We start from the raw sequence: 16,976 nt of genomic DNA, 5'->3' as shown, positions 1-16,976 counted from the left end.
TACGTGGATACATTTACATTGCAGTCCAGACTAAATGGTGTATAAATAACATAGCAAAAGCAAGAATTGCGCTCTTATTGCAGGCTAAATGCCTTGGGCATAATCGTGTCATTCATACGCATTTTTGTGCGAACAGGTTGATTAAACAGTAAGTGAGCTGTGTCCAAAATCACTTCCTACTTACTGTATCATGCACTATATTTACTGTCTGCTAATTTGATTCACTATATCGTAAAAACTCCCGTGATAGACAGAAAAAAGTTCTGTCTATGTTTTGCACATTACTTTCTGCTGACAACCCCGCAAAGTAATGCGTTACATTTTATAAAGGCTGATGAAAGAGAGATGAAGTGCTTCTGTCAGTGATGAAGCAAAATGATGTATAAGTGTCCTAAATGTCAATTTATAGCTCATTATTGCATTTCTGTTATATTAGTAGAGTAGTGAATGAGTGATTTTGGACAAAACAGAACAGAAAATAATATAACCGAACCGAATAGAACAGAGTAGAGTAGAATATGAAAATGGTTGGTCTTGTGTATCTCATCTACAAGTATAAACACTAATGGATAGTAGGAGATTCTTTCCAGCCCCCTCCTACACATCCTGCCCCCTATAGCCTCTCATCTGCTCCTCAGGACCTCCACTTCCTTCCAGGGTTACAGCCCAGGCCTTGGCCTTTCACCAGGTGGCTCCTGTCAGGTCACCAGCCTCTGAACATCCCACCCTGTCTGGGACACAAGACCACCTCATTTAACTGTCTGCAGCTACCTTTCCACGCTTCCAGAGACCCTCTAGTTACTGAATCTGGTTATCTGCTCAATGATCATTCTGTAGATTTTGTTTAATAATCCGTTTTCCTGATGCATGCCAAGTAGGACAGGATGTAACAAGGCAAATACCTGCAAGTAAATGTAGTGTGACTGACATCCTACCTGATGCTGAAGCGTCTTCTCACGCCACACCCTTTCAGCAACAGTGGAGGAAATAACAAAACATGAATGAATTTCGGCCATTCTTGAACTGTTTCCATTAAATATCCAGCAGCTCTGTCTTCCTGCCTCCGTCTTCCTCTCACCTCAACTCACTTCCACTCTCTTTACAATCCCGCTGAGTCTACGTGTGTGTTTGTGTTTTTGTATACAACAAGTCGGCTGCGTTTTATCTCCTTGATTTCTGCATAATCACAGCTTTGCGCTCTTTTTCTCTGCTTATCTTGTTTGAGCTTTTGTTTGCCTGTGTGTGCATACTTCTGTGCTCGTGTGTGTGTGTTATTAAAAGGGAAAAGGCGCTGCGGATGTACAATGGGGACTCCTGCTCCAGACACCTCAGTAACAATCAGAGGGTCTCCGCTCAGTTTCCTGTTTGACTTTTTTATTGGCTGCATGCAGTCATCACCGCCGCGACGCAGACAGGAAGCGCTGCACCACGACATGATGGACAAATGGACAGGAAGATTAAAAACACGAGGAGAGAGAATGTGCGGATACACTCCCTGATCTATTTCAGGCTTTGAGAAAATACACACATAGACATGGACACACACACACTGAGGATGCTTTGCTTCCTGCCCTTTTGCCACCAGTGAGTCAGACAGTTTTACTCTTGCTGTTCTTTTGTTTTGAATACCTTTCTCTTCCTGTCAGAAGTCAAACATCATCAAGCCTGTTTTGTGGTTACATGACATGTGAGAAAGCCACCAGTGTATATACAGTGGAGTGTGAGCGCTGCTGCCGCTTTAACAAAATACATGCAGTGTTTATATAAGACCACACCTCTCAGAGCAAATTTAAAACTTCAAGTGATACTATATGGAACGTCTGAATGCACAAAACACATTATTTCCTCATACAAATGAAAAGTTGAGCCTATAATCAAAAAACGAATAAACGATCTCCGTCTAGACGAGCCTTTTAGGGTCGTGTCAGAATTAATTTCCGGCCCAGCGATGTCAACAAAGCAAGGAGAAGCTTAGATTACAACACACACAGAAGGAGAGTGACTTCACACTCTGTTCAGGTAGACATTACTCCTCTATATCCTTACATAGCAAATAGTTGTTTGCTGCTATATTAATGCTCTGGGTATCAATTTTAGCATTTAGCAATTGGGCTGAATTTCTGCCAGATTGGTTGCTGTTTGCCGTGCAGTTTGAGGAAGGTCAAGACGCCTGATTAACTTCCTGAACTATCAATGATCTGGCTCTTGGACAATCAGATGATTTTAAAAATTTTGGTTGGCTGTTTTGCAGTTTGAGCAGTTCCACCGTCTCATTTCCCACATTGGCTGCTGTAGCTAAAACTGAATTTCACTGCAGAACTTCATTACTTCACTGGCCGGTCAATTAATCCGTACGCATAAAAGTCGTAGGTTGTGCAGAAAGGTTGATTAAAATGTGTTGTGTGAGTTAACGCAGCTCTACTGGTTTGCTTTTCTGCGCTCTGGCAAAGTTTTATAAATTTTAATCTTCATGTTATTTGATACAAAGAGTAGCAAATAACTGTGTTTGCAGTTTATGGTGCCCTGCGATGGACTGGCGACCTGTCCAGGGTGTACCCTGCCTTCGCCCAATGTCGGCTGGGATCGGCTCCAGCCCCCCCGCGACCCCTAACGGGATAAGCGGTTGCAGATGGATGGATGGATGCAGTTTATGGTGGATTGTTCTATGGAGCCTTTGGTGCTGAGTGAGATTTTTTTTGTTGCAGTACCACAGTTGGCCTCTAAGACAAATTGGCTGCAGCCATGACTCTATGCATTGTATCCAGCTCTTGTAATACATGCATGCATGCATGCATTGTATCCGCTCTCAGTTAGGGTTCAAAGTATTGACATCTGAGTCATTTAAGTGAATGTCGGGAATTGTAATTACCACTCATGCTCACAGAGGCCGCTGTCCTGCTAAAGTAACATAGGCCCACTTTAAGAGAGAGACATCAGCTGACCTAAAATGAAAAAGATTTAACTGGTAGTAGAGTCAATCATATATCTTTTTATTCAGCACTACATCACTGGTTACAGTCCTGTTCTTCAGAGGCGTGTCTGCTCCTCCTTCTCCGTGGCCACTTCCCATCTCCCAGCCCCGTTCCCAGCGGAGCTCCCAGTAATCAGCGCTCCTTTGATGGGGAAGCAGTGCAGGGAGAGGCACAAGGGATTATGACTGAAACAGCCGGAGCTTTGGTTACAGCCTCTATGTTTTCTAAGCCAGCGCGACGGCAATCTGGGAATTTTCCACTGAATCACAGAAAAAGAGGTGGCCTGCACACGTAATCGCAGAAAAATGTACAGGGTACATATGTGCACTTTTATGTGTTAGGAAAAGCATGCACGAGGTACCCACACACACCACGAATTAAACAGTAACAACAAGAAACACAATAACCGTGTGAATGTGGCTTCATTAAGTTCACTTTCTGTGGTCAGTTAACAAATTTGTGTCAAGTTATGGAGGCAGTGGTGGACCATTAGACAAAGACATGGGGGCCCCCAACAACCAAGGGCCGAACAACCATACTGGATGCTCAAGAAGAATTATCAAACACAACAGAAACGTTAATGCAAGGTGCAAAAGGGTTCTTCATTAGCGCTGTCAATAGATTCAAATATTGAATCACGATTAATCACATCATTGTTCATCGTTAACTATGATTAATCGCAAATTAACCACACATTTTTTATCTGATCAAAATGTACCTTAAAAGGAGATTTGTCAAGTATTTAATACTCTTATCAACATGGGAGTGGACAAATATGCTTGCTTTATGCAAATGTATGTATATATTTATTATTGGAAATCAATTAACAACACAACAACAGCTGTCAGTGTGTCAGTGTGCTGACTTGACTATAACTTGCCACAAACTGCATGTGATTATCATAAAGTAAACATGTCCGTAAAGTCGAAACTCTATTTTCATTAACATCTTGAGGTCAGAGGTCAAGGGATCCTTCCTCGCCAAAATTTAGCAAACAGTTTGGAGCGTTATTTAGACTCCTTCACGACAAACTAGTATGACACGGTTGGTATCAATGGAGTCTTTAGGTTTTCTAGTTTCATATGTTACCAGTATCTTCACTCTAGCTTTAAAACTGAACCCCCCACAACCTAAAAATCGCAATTTGCGTTAATGCGTTAAAGAAATTAGTGGACTTAAAACAAATTTGCATTAATAAATTATTATCGAGTTAACTTTGACAGCCCTATTTTTCATAAAATAAGTGATTCAACTTTGCAAATTAATGCATCTAAAATGTGTTTTCCTCATGTTGCTGCTAAAAACCCTCTCTTCTCTTCTCATTATCTGGAAATTGTAAACACAAATATCTCCGCTTCATTTTATTTGACTTTATCCCTCTTTTATTGTTTTGTGCTCTTCCAGAGTTTTATCATCAAAGCTCTTATTAAGAAGCATCCCCCACCAGGGATGAGTTATAATAGACCACTTTATTACATATTCATTTTAAGATCTTTTAATTCCCCAGAAGAGTACATCTCTCATATTACTGTATTGGTGTGAGCCGGGTATCCCATTACATCATGACCTTCTTTCAGAGCCTCATTAGCCTGCTCGTTATCTCATTAGCAAATTGAGTGGACCTCGTTAGCACCTGCAAGCTCCGCCAGGATGGAGCTGGTTAACAGTGCGCTGTTTGTTAATGAGATTGATTTATCAGATACGCAAGTGCTCCACTTTCTTTCTTTTTTTGGGTGGATTTCTGCTCTCAAGGAAAACTGGGACTGCGCTGGAAAATCATTTTATCACCATGACCGACATCAGCCAAGGCCAGCGGTGTACAGTATGTGTGTGCATCATCCTGCCGACTTAAAGCCAAGAGCTTGCAGCCTGAAATTCTTGACCACAAGCTTGAGTCACCCTGCTGCACGCTGCTGTTTAGATGGTTTCAGAGGAATGTTTAACTTAATGGACAGCAGCCTCCTTTTTCGGCGTTGGCAACAACAAACACGCAAATAAATTTAGAATAGCAGGAAGAGAGGGTTTTCCCTTCAAAAAGGATGAAAAGCAACAAATGGCAACAAACAACAGCTCCGTGTTTCCTTCTAAAGAGCTTGTTTGAATTACTTCTTTATTTGTGTTAAGGGCCTGTGTGTTTCTGGAAGTGGACAGCCTGAGGAAACAGTGGGTGGGGGTGGAAAGTGGAGGGTGTCCTTTGGGTTAATTTGGCCCTATTTTGTTGGTGGTCATGCCGAAGCTGTGCATCGCCCAGAGGGACATGCTGTTTGGGGTGGAGATTTTCTTTTTTTTTTCCAGAGGGGACACAAATGCACAGAGGAAACACTGGTAACACTTAAGAAAAGCCAAATAAACAATTGAGGTCCAAATGATTCACAGGTGCGGGCAGGCATGGACCGCCATCTGCGGCATGGCCTACGGTGGCACCCCTCCCACTGCGGTGGTGGCACGGTCCTCCGTAAGAGCCCGATTATGTAATCGCTTCAGCTGTCGGTAGGGCTCAAACCAAACCGCAGAGGGAGGGAAGATGGGTGCTGCTGACTTCTTGGTGTTCAGAATTTGTCTTCCAATAGCGCTCCATGAATAACTCCCTGTGTGCTCGCATGTGTTCAGACTTCTCACATTCCCCGTGTGTTTTAAGGATGTGCTGTGCTGTTCTCGACAACTGGTTAGTGGCTATTTCACAACACCTCTTCTTTCTGTAAAGCCGCGGTCACACCACAAGGTGAATTCGCTCGTTCACGTGATAGAGGTGGGGCCAGATGCCTGGTGCCGTAGTGACTATACTCACGGAGCTGGGTGGTAAATTTAAGTCACATTTAAGGCTTTTCGCATGTCATTTGTACGCCACACAACAAAACTACGGTAACATCCGCAGTTAGGTTGAGGCAATAAAACCACTCACTTAGGTTTATGAAAACACGTAATGGTTGGGCTTAAAATAAGTACGTAAACTAGGTAAAATACGTACGAAAACAACGTAACATAAGTACAGAAAACATGTGACAAACGTCACTAACATAACTTACAAAACACCAAGCCGTGAGTTTGTTGGATCCATCCCGCCATAAGTGGTCTTTCTCGCTTTTTATTTCACGTCACTAGCTCTGAGCGTAGCATATTTACACTCATGCTTTTACATTGCAGTCAGAACAGACTACAGGGTGTACAAATGACACGCCAAAAGCAAGAAAGGCGTTCTAATTGCACGCTAAATGCCTTAGGTATTATCGAGTCATTCATATGCCTTTTTGCGAGAACAGGCTGTCCCTGGAGCTTCTCTCAATTTTCTCACCCTTTACTTCCCCCTGGCATTTTGTTCACTATTGCACACCATTCTGTTCAATAGAGTTATTGAAGAAGGAAAATAAAGCTGTCAAAGATATGATTGCTTCCTTCATTTTGCACTCTCCGGCTCTCTGTCCCGTCAAAAGGTCAGTACTGTCAAGACGGCTTGCTATCGGTCAACGGCGCAAACTTGCGGGTCAAAGTTCACAAAAGCTGAACTCTATGCAGAACTGACAAGGATTCATTTCGCTTCCTTGAGTGGATCTTCTAATTGCAGCGATTCAAATGGAATGAATTGATTTCAAATCCTGCTGTGACAAAAGCTTAAGACCACATGCAGTAGCTGTTGGAGTCCATTTATTCACAAAAAATCTTGACAGAAAACGAAATGTCCTGAATGGGAGGAAGTGGTTGTTTTAACAGCGTGCGTTTAAAGAGATCAGATTATTCCTGCAAGACTGGAACCTGGAAAATTGCATCAACATTGAAGTAATCTCAATGCACTTATGCAGGTTAAAACTCTCCGAGCACAAAACAACTCAATAATGTTTGAAACAGGCGCCGAACACGACACACACAATGCGGCTTTTTGAACAACCCTCCTTTCAATGATGGCCGCAGCGGTCCGAACCTTAACTTGATTAGCGGGATAAACATCAGCTCAAAAGCATTAGTACGGTATGGTAAAGTGGTGACCTCACTGATAATGCACACACACACTTAGCAAGCACTAAAACTAAGCTCGGCGTGGGCAGCTGCCAAGGCCAATCAAAGCCCTCTGTACATCCTGGGAGCAGCTGTCGCGTCCAATCGTAGCTGCACGTGTGTCATCTGCCTTTCAGTTGGAAATGAAGTTCAGAGTAGCTCTTTGTGAGCCACACAGCGTCTTCTAGTCAGAGGACAGGAAGGATTGCTTTTATTACAACTGAAAGTCTCTTTCAGATTAAAAATAGATTTTTAAGAGAAATGTGTCCAGTGACTTTTATTGTTAAATTGAAGCTTCAAAAGCTACAATAGATCTAAGAACAGCTTTGCAACAGAAGACTACATCTAAATAGCTTGAAACAAACCAGGATCTGGAGTCTGGATCTACCTCTTCTCTCTTCCTCTACAACTCCCTCTAATAACAGGTTGGTCTAGTCATGTTCCCAGCAGGCGGTGGAGTCTGGGACTCCCACTATTTTACCCACCATTACATTCCCTAATAAGCCATCAAAGTCCTATCAGTGCACACAAGGTCCCAGGCAGACTCAGGTGACCTCGGGTGACCTCTGTGCAGGTCAGTTCCTGTGCCCAGGGGCGCCTCGGGGCTCGCGATGAGCCAAAGGTCATGACAAGGGGGGGAGAGAGGGGACGATGGGAAAGGGGATTTTTTTTAAAAAGATGGAAGTTGTAGGGTTTGGAAGTTGCCCCCCTCATGCAACAAGCACACACAACTCAGTCCTGATTATCTAAAAGGATAACCAACTGAGGTGTAAGTGTTCTCCGGAGGGGGGTGGGACAGAGAGTAGCCCTGTTTCCTTCGCTTCTGAGCACAAAGTGTGTCTGTGGTGAGGTCAGCTGGTGACAGCTGAACGCTCCCAATCTGTTCACCTCAGCCAACTACTGCTGCACAGACTTACTGAAAAGGCTGATTCATGCATTCATCCTGGTAGCAAAATGATTCACAGCTTTCACACACACGCTACACAAACACATTTGGACCCCAAGCAGGGGGCTGAGAGGTCTTAACACAATCACCTTTTCTTCTTTGTTGGAAGGCAGGAAAAACAGTGGTGCGACACGGCGGCTTCTCTGCCCATGTGGAAAGACTCATGGGAGATTATCGCAGCGTAGCCCGGGCCGAGGCCGAACAAGGGCCCAGCTGTTGAACAGGAAGTCACCTCCGGCACGGCCCTGCGCCGCCAGCAGTCCTCCTCGCTGCCTGGCCGGCAGCCGGTTGAGGGAGGAAAGTCAAAGCTGACACTGATACAACAAAGTCTCAAGAAAGCTCCCAGTGTGCTCAGACTGAGTGTGTAAATCTAAAAAAGACGGTGGACGGAGAGAGAGACGTACAGAAATATATAGAGGGAGAATGAGGAGGTGGAGTGTAGGAAGGGGAGGATGTGTTTAAGATTGATTAAGAACATTTTTCAGGTTGAATAAATCCTGTGCAGCTCCTATGGAGGGGGAGTAGACTCTACAATGAGGTGTTTAATACTGAACGGAAATCTGAACCTGAAGAGAAATCAGCTGAGAAAGTGAAAGAAAGTGTCCCACAACTGCACTCCCATCAGTGTGTGCTTTCGCCTGCATGGACATCTGACGCAGCAACCACAAAGAAATGTTGTAAACAATCTTTCCAATGACATTTACTACCAAGATTGTGCCGCAGTCTGCGCACAGCTGAGCCACACGGCTTCTTTTGACGTCTGGAGCTTTGATGCGGCTTCAGATGTGCCGCCTACGCAACTGCAGAGCCGGGGAAAACAGGGAGAGAGAAAGAAATCTGTTGAAAGGAAACAAAAAAAAATAGAGGGACAGAGATGCATAGAGAAAACACAACGTTCCCTGCCAGAGAGAGAGAGAGAGAAACACACTCGGTCACTCTGTCATTAGCATTGCAGATGCTAGCGATAGGAAGTGTGAATGGGCCTCATGCATGCGGCCTGAATCCGAGCATTGTCCGAGGACTGCGCAGTAGTCTTACTGTACGGCAGAGTGTGGGAGTGGAGTCGAGATCCAGCGTTCTGCGGCGGTCGGAATTCACTGTGGATATGTGTGGGATTCAAGGCTTTCCTCTTATCACAGCCAAATGTCAAAGTGAGGATGTAGCGGCGCGGAAACAGAATAAAGCATAGCAGGAATACTTCTCAGGCTGTGTCAGCGGCATGCTTCACATTCAGCAGCAGACTCAAGTGAGGCACCCTCTTATTTCAGCTTCCAGACCTCCAGCTGATATGCTGATTTAACAGGAATATAAAAATACATCCTCACCATTTCTATTTCTACACATAAACTTATGATCCCCACTTATCAGACTTTGATTATACTGCTTTACAAACCCAGATACTCGTGATGTCCGCAGCCTAATCAGTAGGGGGTGGGAGAAAAAAATCTATCCATCTATGTATCACGACTTCTTTTTACGATTTTGAAATCTATTTTCAATGCCAGAATCAATATATATATTTGCTTCATTTGAGTCTATGCGGATGTAGAAGGAAGTTACCGCTTTTATTGTTGTAGTCTGAGTAACGTGACGACATATCCGACCATGGAAGGATACAGAGAACAGAGCTAAAGATAAGAGCTAGCGACGGACTTGGCAAAGTTAGCGGAAGTATACACACGTGACTACGGACGTTTTTCAAAATAAGGTGTTAACAAAGGGAAATGTATATACAAAATACATATGTGTAAATAAGACTGATTGGATTATATTCACCAGAAGTATAAAACATTACATGTCCCTTATAAATTAAAAAGAAAAAAACACAAATTTGTGAGGGGAAAAGTTTTTATTCTTTGATTTTGGGGTTGCTGGAAAAAGTTTAATAAATAACAATGACTGATATATTTGACTTCAGGACATCTCTGACTACATACACGCTGAAAATCTAATATTTTTACTGTATTAATTTAGATATTTTTCAAATTAAAAGTCCCTAGAAGTGTATGAGTCAACTTTTTCCCATGGTTAAAAAAGTTAACAAAAACATCACAATAAATCTTAATATCGAATCGCAATACTTATCGAATCGGCACCTAAGTATCGTGATAGTATTGAATCTGGATATGGGTGTATCGTCCCAGCCCTACTAATCAGTGGTGGTGTTTACACCAGATGATCAGGTCTGATAAGCGGGTAAAAGGTGAGGAAATCCCCTGAAACTTATTGACAGCACAGGCCTCCTTTGTAGTTTTGAGTTATCTCCTGTAACCTCCATGATACCTCATCCAACATGATCAAATGCGGTCTAACAATGTTAGCTCTGCCCTAACCACAACCTACACTCCCTCATGACCCTCATTAACCGACTGCGTCTGGCCACTGCATGGTTCGTCAGGTCTGTTTGAAGTGTGCGTGTGTCACTGTCTCCTCCAGCTCTGTGACAGATGACCCGACGACCTTGTCCTTCAGAGGCCGGCTGATCAATAAATACGATGGCTCCTCCTGCAGTCATCAAACAAGCTGAATCCGCGTGTGTTTCAATGAACATGTGTGTGTGCATGCACCTAATCCCACCTACAGCTGGCGTAATTCTGAGTCTGGCTACTGAGAATCAATATAACGGGGGGTGTAGCACTTGATTAGCATTAAACATGTCTATTGATCAGGAGTGTTTGTGCTGAATATTCCCTGATGCACACCGCTGGGTGTTTAAGCACACGGCACACTAATCTATAAAGCCACGGTAAACACCGTTTAACAAATGAATGATAGCATGAACATTTATAATGTAGCCATTTAGCTGCTGCTAGTTTACAAAGTGACGTAACATTAGTAGCGTGGTAAGGTTGCATGCCTTGCTCAGTGGCACTTTGGCGATCAAACTTGTGACCTTTCATTTTCTGTACACATATAAATAAGGTTAATTGTTGAAGGTTTTTAAAGATTACCACAGAAAATACACATATTTTTAAACCAATGTTCACCCTGATTTTATGCCCTAATGCATCAAGAAATTGTGTGTTTTGCTGAAAGAGGACACAAATCAGCACAGAGGTCCTCATGCAATGTTCAGGAAATACTTTTGGAAATAGAAAGTATATAGAAAAATGGGGGGAAGCGCAAATGTACACCATGGTTTTGCACTCGACTATTTTTCAGAATTTTTTCTGATAAATTTACAACTTCACAAACTCGCAAATTAATTTTTTTTTCTCATAAATTTGCTACTTTAATCTCAGAGAATATGCACGTTTTTTTCTCGTAAATTTATGACTTCATAATCTCGCAATTTTTTTTTTATTTCTCATAAATTTGCTACTTTAATCTCAGAGAATATGCACGTTTTTTTCTAGTAAATTTACGATTTTGTAATCTCGCAAATTTGTGATTTTCTCGTAAATTTGCCACTTTAATCTCAGAGAATATCCACATTTCTTCTTGTAAATTTCTGATTTAATAATCTCGCAAATGTGTTTTTTTTTCTCTCACAAATTTGCCACTTTAATTTCAGATATTATCCACATTTTCTCATAAATTTACAATTTTATAATCTCGCAAAAGTGTTTTTTTTCTCGTAAAATTTGCCACTTTAATCTCAGAGAATATCCAAGTTTCTTCCTGTAAATTTTTGACTTTACAATCTCGAAAACGTTTATTTTTTATCGTAAATTTACAACATTAATCTCGGAAAATCTTTCTCAGATTATTAAACCCCAACCCTGGCTCCATAATTATAATTTTTTTACCAACAATGGCCCAAATACACCGTCGTACAAATGAGCTGCTGAGCACCAGCACTGTTATTTTGCATTTTGTACTTTTGAACTTTCTCGTTGTCATAATGAAAATCAAATAAAAAGACGCCCTACATATCAGGCATATCCACAACTATATTTAGCAGTAGAGCACCCTCCCAATGTAGAGAGCAGTGCCAGTAAGTAATATGTAATAGAAACCGTCTAGCTTTTTTCCTGCAATATATCAAATGATAGGAGGAGAGGATGCGAGATGCGATTACTCACATCTTGTATTTTTTTAAGTTTGAAAAAGAGGGCTCAGTATTGATGTGTTTGGGAAGCACTGAGCTCTGCAATGACAGTAAAAATGTCATCTCCACCTTTAAGAATGGCTCACACTGTAGCTTTTTTTTAACCGTTCACCTCAAATATGCAGCCTAAATTGGACAGTCGCAGCAGCTCCCTGGGAGTACGGTCGAGCTGCATAACTTGAGGTGAAGGCGTGTGTATTTTCCATACTCGCGCAGCATGGAGGGAGATTCGCCTTAACGTCTCACGGCAATCTGTCAGAGAGCCACAAGCAGCACGCTGACACACCAAAACAGGGGCTCCATTCTCCTCAAAACGTTTCTCAACCTAGATGAGTCACAGAGTAACTGGCACTGCTTGAAACGAGCACGTCGGCCCTTCGGTTCTTTGCGGCCGGGGCTGAGGGGATAATAAGAGAGCTGGTAGGAATCAGGGGCCTTTCTAATCCTAACCTCCACATAGACAGCACTATTATCAGCCTTGTGTTTAAATCAGATTACAAGCTACAATTAAAGGAGGCATCGGCAGGGAACCGCTGCAGCGCGCCAAGGGCAAAGGGTTTGGAGAGTTTCGGAGAAAAGGCCTTGTTTGTGGAGCGCGGAGGCCGACAAAACTGTCCTGGTGGTGGCGGTGGAACGGTTGAGTCATGAGCTTATGCTAAACATGGGTGGAGATGCATAAACATGGGCTGTACACAGAGGAATATATTCATACTGTATACAACAGGGGGGTTAGAGAAAGTGTTCATACACATTTTATACACTGCAAATAGGCAGACAGTGTGCTGAGTCACACCACAAGTATCCCGCTTAGAGCCTTTTACGAATGTTATAACCTTGTAAAAATGTAGGTTTTACAGGTCTGCGCCAGCGTTTGCATTTCAGGGAAATGAGCTGGTTATCAATCATGTTATTATGTGTTATTGGACAATCGACGGCTGAGTAAATTAGAGAGTAGAAACAGATTATAGGTATGAGGAGACCTGTTAACACTCAGATGTCCTTTATTGCATTCCAGCCACTTAAACACAGAGCGTGCACGCGTAGTTACAAATGCGAAAAACCAAAGTCACAGTTCATCTGTTATAAAGCAGATGACAGCTGGATCAAAACAAAAGTCAATAGCAAATGAATAAATGAATAAACAAATGTGTAAATGAAGAAGCAAACAGACAAGTGAATGCATAATTGTGAAAGGCCTTCTGTGCGCTCCTCACAGCAACGGGTGTGTGTGGGCACTGACGAGAGGCCAGTGGGGAAATCAGTGGAGACGCTTTAAATGCCTTAATGCAGTCAAATTGTTTTCAGATTTCCCATTGATGGACAGTTTCCTTTCAACCATTTAACTACCTCCACACACACACACACACACACTCGTCCAGCGCACCGGTCAGTCGCTCTAAGTCTGGACATCGTTACGACGCTCTTTGCTCGACCCCTTGCCCTCTGACCTGTGATCCTGAAGTGCTGTGGCATCGTGAGCCACTGAGGTGGGCAGGATGGAGGACTAATCTGGGACAGGAAGTCACGGCCGTAAAGAGAAGGAGAGAGAGAGAGAGAGAGAGAGAGAGAGCTCGGTTGAGGTTGATTGATACATACCCAAATAAACTAATATAGATCAAAGGCGGAGATAAGCCTTGAAGAAGCGCTGAAAGCCTTCATATTTGCGTCTTGTTTCTCTCACGGCGCAGCAGAAGCAGAAGTCATGAGGTGTGGGGGATATCTGGAACACCGGTGGCATCCGGTTTCTGCCCCGACTTGTGCTTTACACCTGATTAGTTACAGGAGGTGAACAGATGAGTACAGATGAAATGAGACAGAAGACGAATGTGGGAAAAAAGCCAGTGAGGAGAGGGAGAGGGAGAGGGAGAGGGAGAGGGAGAGGGAGAGGGAGAGGAGAGGAGAGGAGCTGCCAATCTCACACAAAGCTAATGCCTCTTATCCTCAATCACATTTTATCTATCTGGAGCTAATCTCCAATCATCTAAACACTCTGGGATTACTCCATCCACTCAAAGGACCACGCCTCCACTCTTGTCCGTGAACGTAATGCTAAAAAAGGAAGTAAGATATTCATCTATGGTCTGCATACATGCATCTCAAGTCATACATGACTGCAGTGTAATTTGATGTATTCTATTTGTGTTACAAAGTGTGTACGATATGATACGACACTTTTTACTCTGTGTTGCTTTTCAACATTTTCCATCAGATTGTTCCGGAGATCCAAAAAACTGAACAAACTGACTTTTGTCTATAACCTCCGACCCAGCATAGCTGAGGGGCTGAGACATGTCCAGACAAGTATCAGGGTTCAGGGTGACAGGGAAAAGACAATGGATAGATGGAGAGTATGGGGGTTGGGGGGCAGTCTGTAAACTGGTGAAGAGAGGAAGTGACCGGACCCAAACACAGAGGACATTCTCCTGGGATAAACACACTTGGACTCCGACCAACGGGCAACCTGAGAAGTTTGAAAAGTGAAGTCAAAGCGGGAATGCCATAAACTTGCATTCTTTCTAATAGCCAGCAGGGGGCGACTCCTCTGGTTGCAAAAAGAAGTCTAGAGGTCTAGAAGTTTATGAGAAAATGAGCCTACTTCTCACTTGATTTATTACCTCAGTAAACATTGTAAACATGAGTTTATGGTCTCAATCGCTAGTTTCAAGTCTTCTTCAATACAGCATGATGTTCATTTAGTAAATTATGGTCCCATTTAGAGTCAAACAGACCATAAAGCAGGGGATGCTTTATGGCGTGGCTACCTTGTGATTGACAAGTCGCTACCACGGAGTTGTCCGTGTTTTTGTCTTAGAACTTTAACCCTTTCACAGTGTGTTTTCAGTTCCTGAAAGTTAATTATAACCTTTTTGGTCGCCTAAAAATGTCTTATTCAGCGTTCGGTTGTACTTAGCTCCAACCTCGGGAGCGAACTTGCAACTTTTTTGTTGACTATCATCATTTTATCATACTTGCTGGCTAGTTAATTCTGCTATTATTTCTGTATGAATGTATGTATGTACACAAAACACAGTCAAAATGAGTCCACCGTAGGCAACAGGAACACGTTCCTTGTTCCTCTTTATGTCTTTAGCTTCATTCCAATAATCAGTGAAATAATTAAAGTCATGTCGGCTCTAGTCTTTGACTCCAACTGGCTGAGTCTTGTTTAACAACACAGTTTTAAAATACCTCCTAAATAAACAGCCACAACTGCAGTTTATTTGAACATTAATGTTGCCCATGAGTGCCCATTCATGCAGCTGTTTATGTGCTGCTGCTAGTAATTAACATGTTTAACAGAGAACATAATTAGTGTTTCAAAACAAATATCGAATGCTCTTTTATCACATGTTGTCTTCATTCATTACCATGTCAAATTATATATATTAACTATCCCATTTCTCTTGCGCCTTTTGTTAGATCCTAACTCTTGCATCGTTAATGGGGTGAATATATATTCTCGGATGTTCTGGGCGTTTACTCAGAACCAGATTTGACCGAGCATGTTTTTGTAAAACAACCCCTTCATTTGGTTTTTATTCTTCCTGTTGTTTACTTTTTGCGTCTACCTTTTTCTTTTTGTTCTGGCAGTAAATATGAGACTTCAGGCAACACATTTCTCCATCAAGAGGGTTTTCCAAGAACAATAACGTGCTGTGACCCAGGAAGCACTCACAAGCTCTCCGACCCCTCCAGCGCACGGCGCACACATAGACACCACACACAGCCACATCTGCGTATGATGAAGTGGTCAGCGCTCCAGTAAAATTGGATGAGGCTTTAAAGACATTCCTCCATTTTAAGGCTAGGTGAGCGAGAGAGACGGCTGAGGGTAATGAGGAGGCGAACAGCTCGAGTGTCACCGACACACACACACACACACACACACACACCTCCCTGATCCCTATCGCAGCTTTCCTCCAGGCCAAACAAACAAACAACAACAGTACAAACAATGCAGAGGTAATTGACATTCCTGATGAGGTGGAACACAACCCCCTATAGGATTGTATATAATGTTTGTTTGGGCACACTCAATCCAGCACCTCGGTGCAGCGTAGATATCACTGCGAGGCTCACTAGGTGCTCAGTGTTTAAATTCAATTGGAGGATGTTGTCTTTGCTGCAGCAAGTGGGGAAGTTAATGTACGATTAGATTAGATCACTTTCCTCTCTGAGACCAACAGTTCATTAACATGAAAAGCAATGATGGTGCACCATTAATGCAGTCCTTGCTGGAGATGCATTTTAGAATGGAGCACCCTCATTGGACTGTATTCAACATGAAGAGGAGGATGAGGAGATGACAGTGCTTTAATTTTGGGAGGATATGGAGATGTGGGAGAACCAGGACAGTAAGTTCAATGTAAGGTTCGCAAGGTAGCAGAAAAGTGAGCTTTGACTGACAAAACAACAAGTGAGGTAAACTCCATTTGGGAATCAGTTAAAGCCCTAAAAGAAGACGATGGCAACTATCGTCCTTTACCCATTCAGCAAGAGGGGTCGAAGTGCACGTTTTTTGACCTTTTCGCCAATCATGGGTCACTTTCATGTTATATCATGGAAACTTGTCTCATTGGTTGTACACTGAAAGGTCACCAAAAGACAAGGTCAAATCTCAAGGTCAAACAAGGACTGAACTTTGAGTGTTGTGGTGAGGTGTGAAAGCAAAGAGTAGCGCACAACGCCCAACGTGTTCGATGTTCAAAGTGTTTAAGCTGCGAGTATACTCCGTCATTCACACCCACATTACACTGTGATTGTCCAGGCGTACAGAGGTGAGAAAGTAAGCTAGGTTCATTAGTTACACAACTATTTGTGACACTACTTAAATGCTTTCCAGGAGAGACTGTCAGAAAATGAGTACCGTATTCCCCATATTTAAACAGTATCGTGTCTCCCTCCTCTCTATGACGGAACGGCTTTTCACCTCATCTTCAAGCGTGGCCTTTTGGATCAGGTATAAACACATTTGCCTTCCATCGTGGTGTGGGCCTCCACAGATGGCACGCGCACT

Source organism: Sebastes fasciatus, chromosome 18, assembly GCF_043250625.1.
Source record: "Sebastes fasciatus isolate fSebFas1 chromosome 18, fSebFas1.pri, whole genome shotgun sequence".
NCBI lineage: Eukaryota > Metazoa > Chordata > Actinopteri > Perciformes > Sebastidae > Sebastes > Sebastes fasciatus.
Note: the sequence above shows the minus strand (reverse complement) of the source record.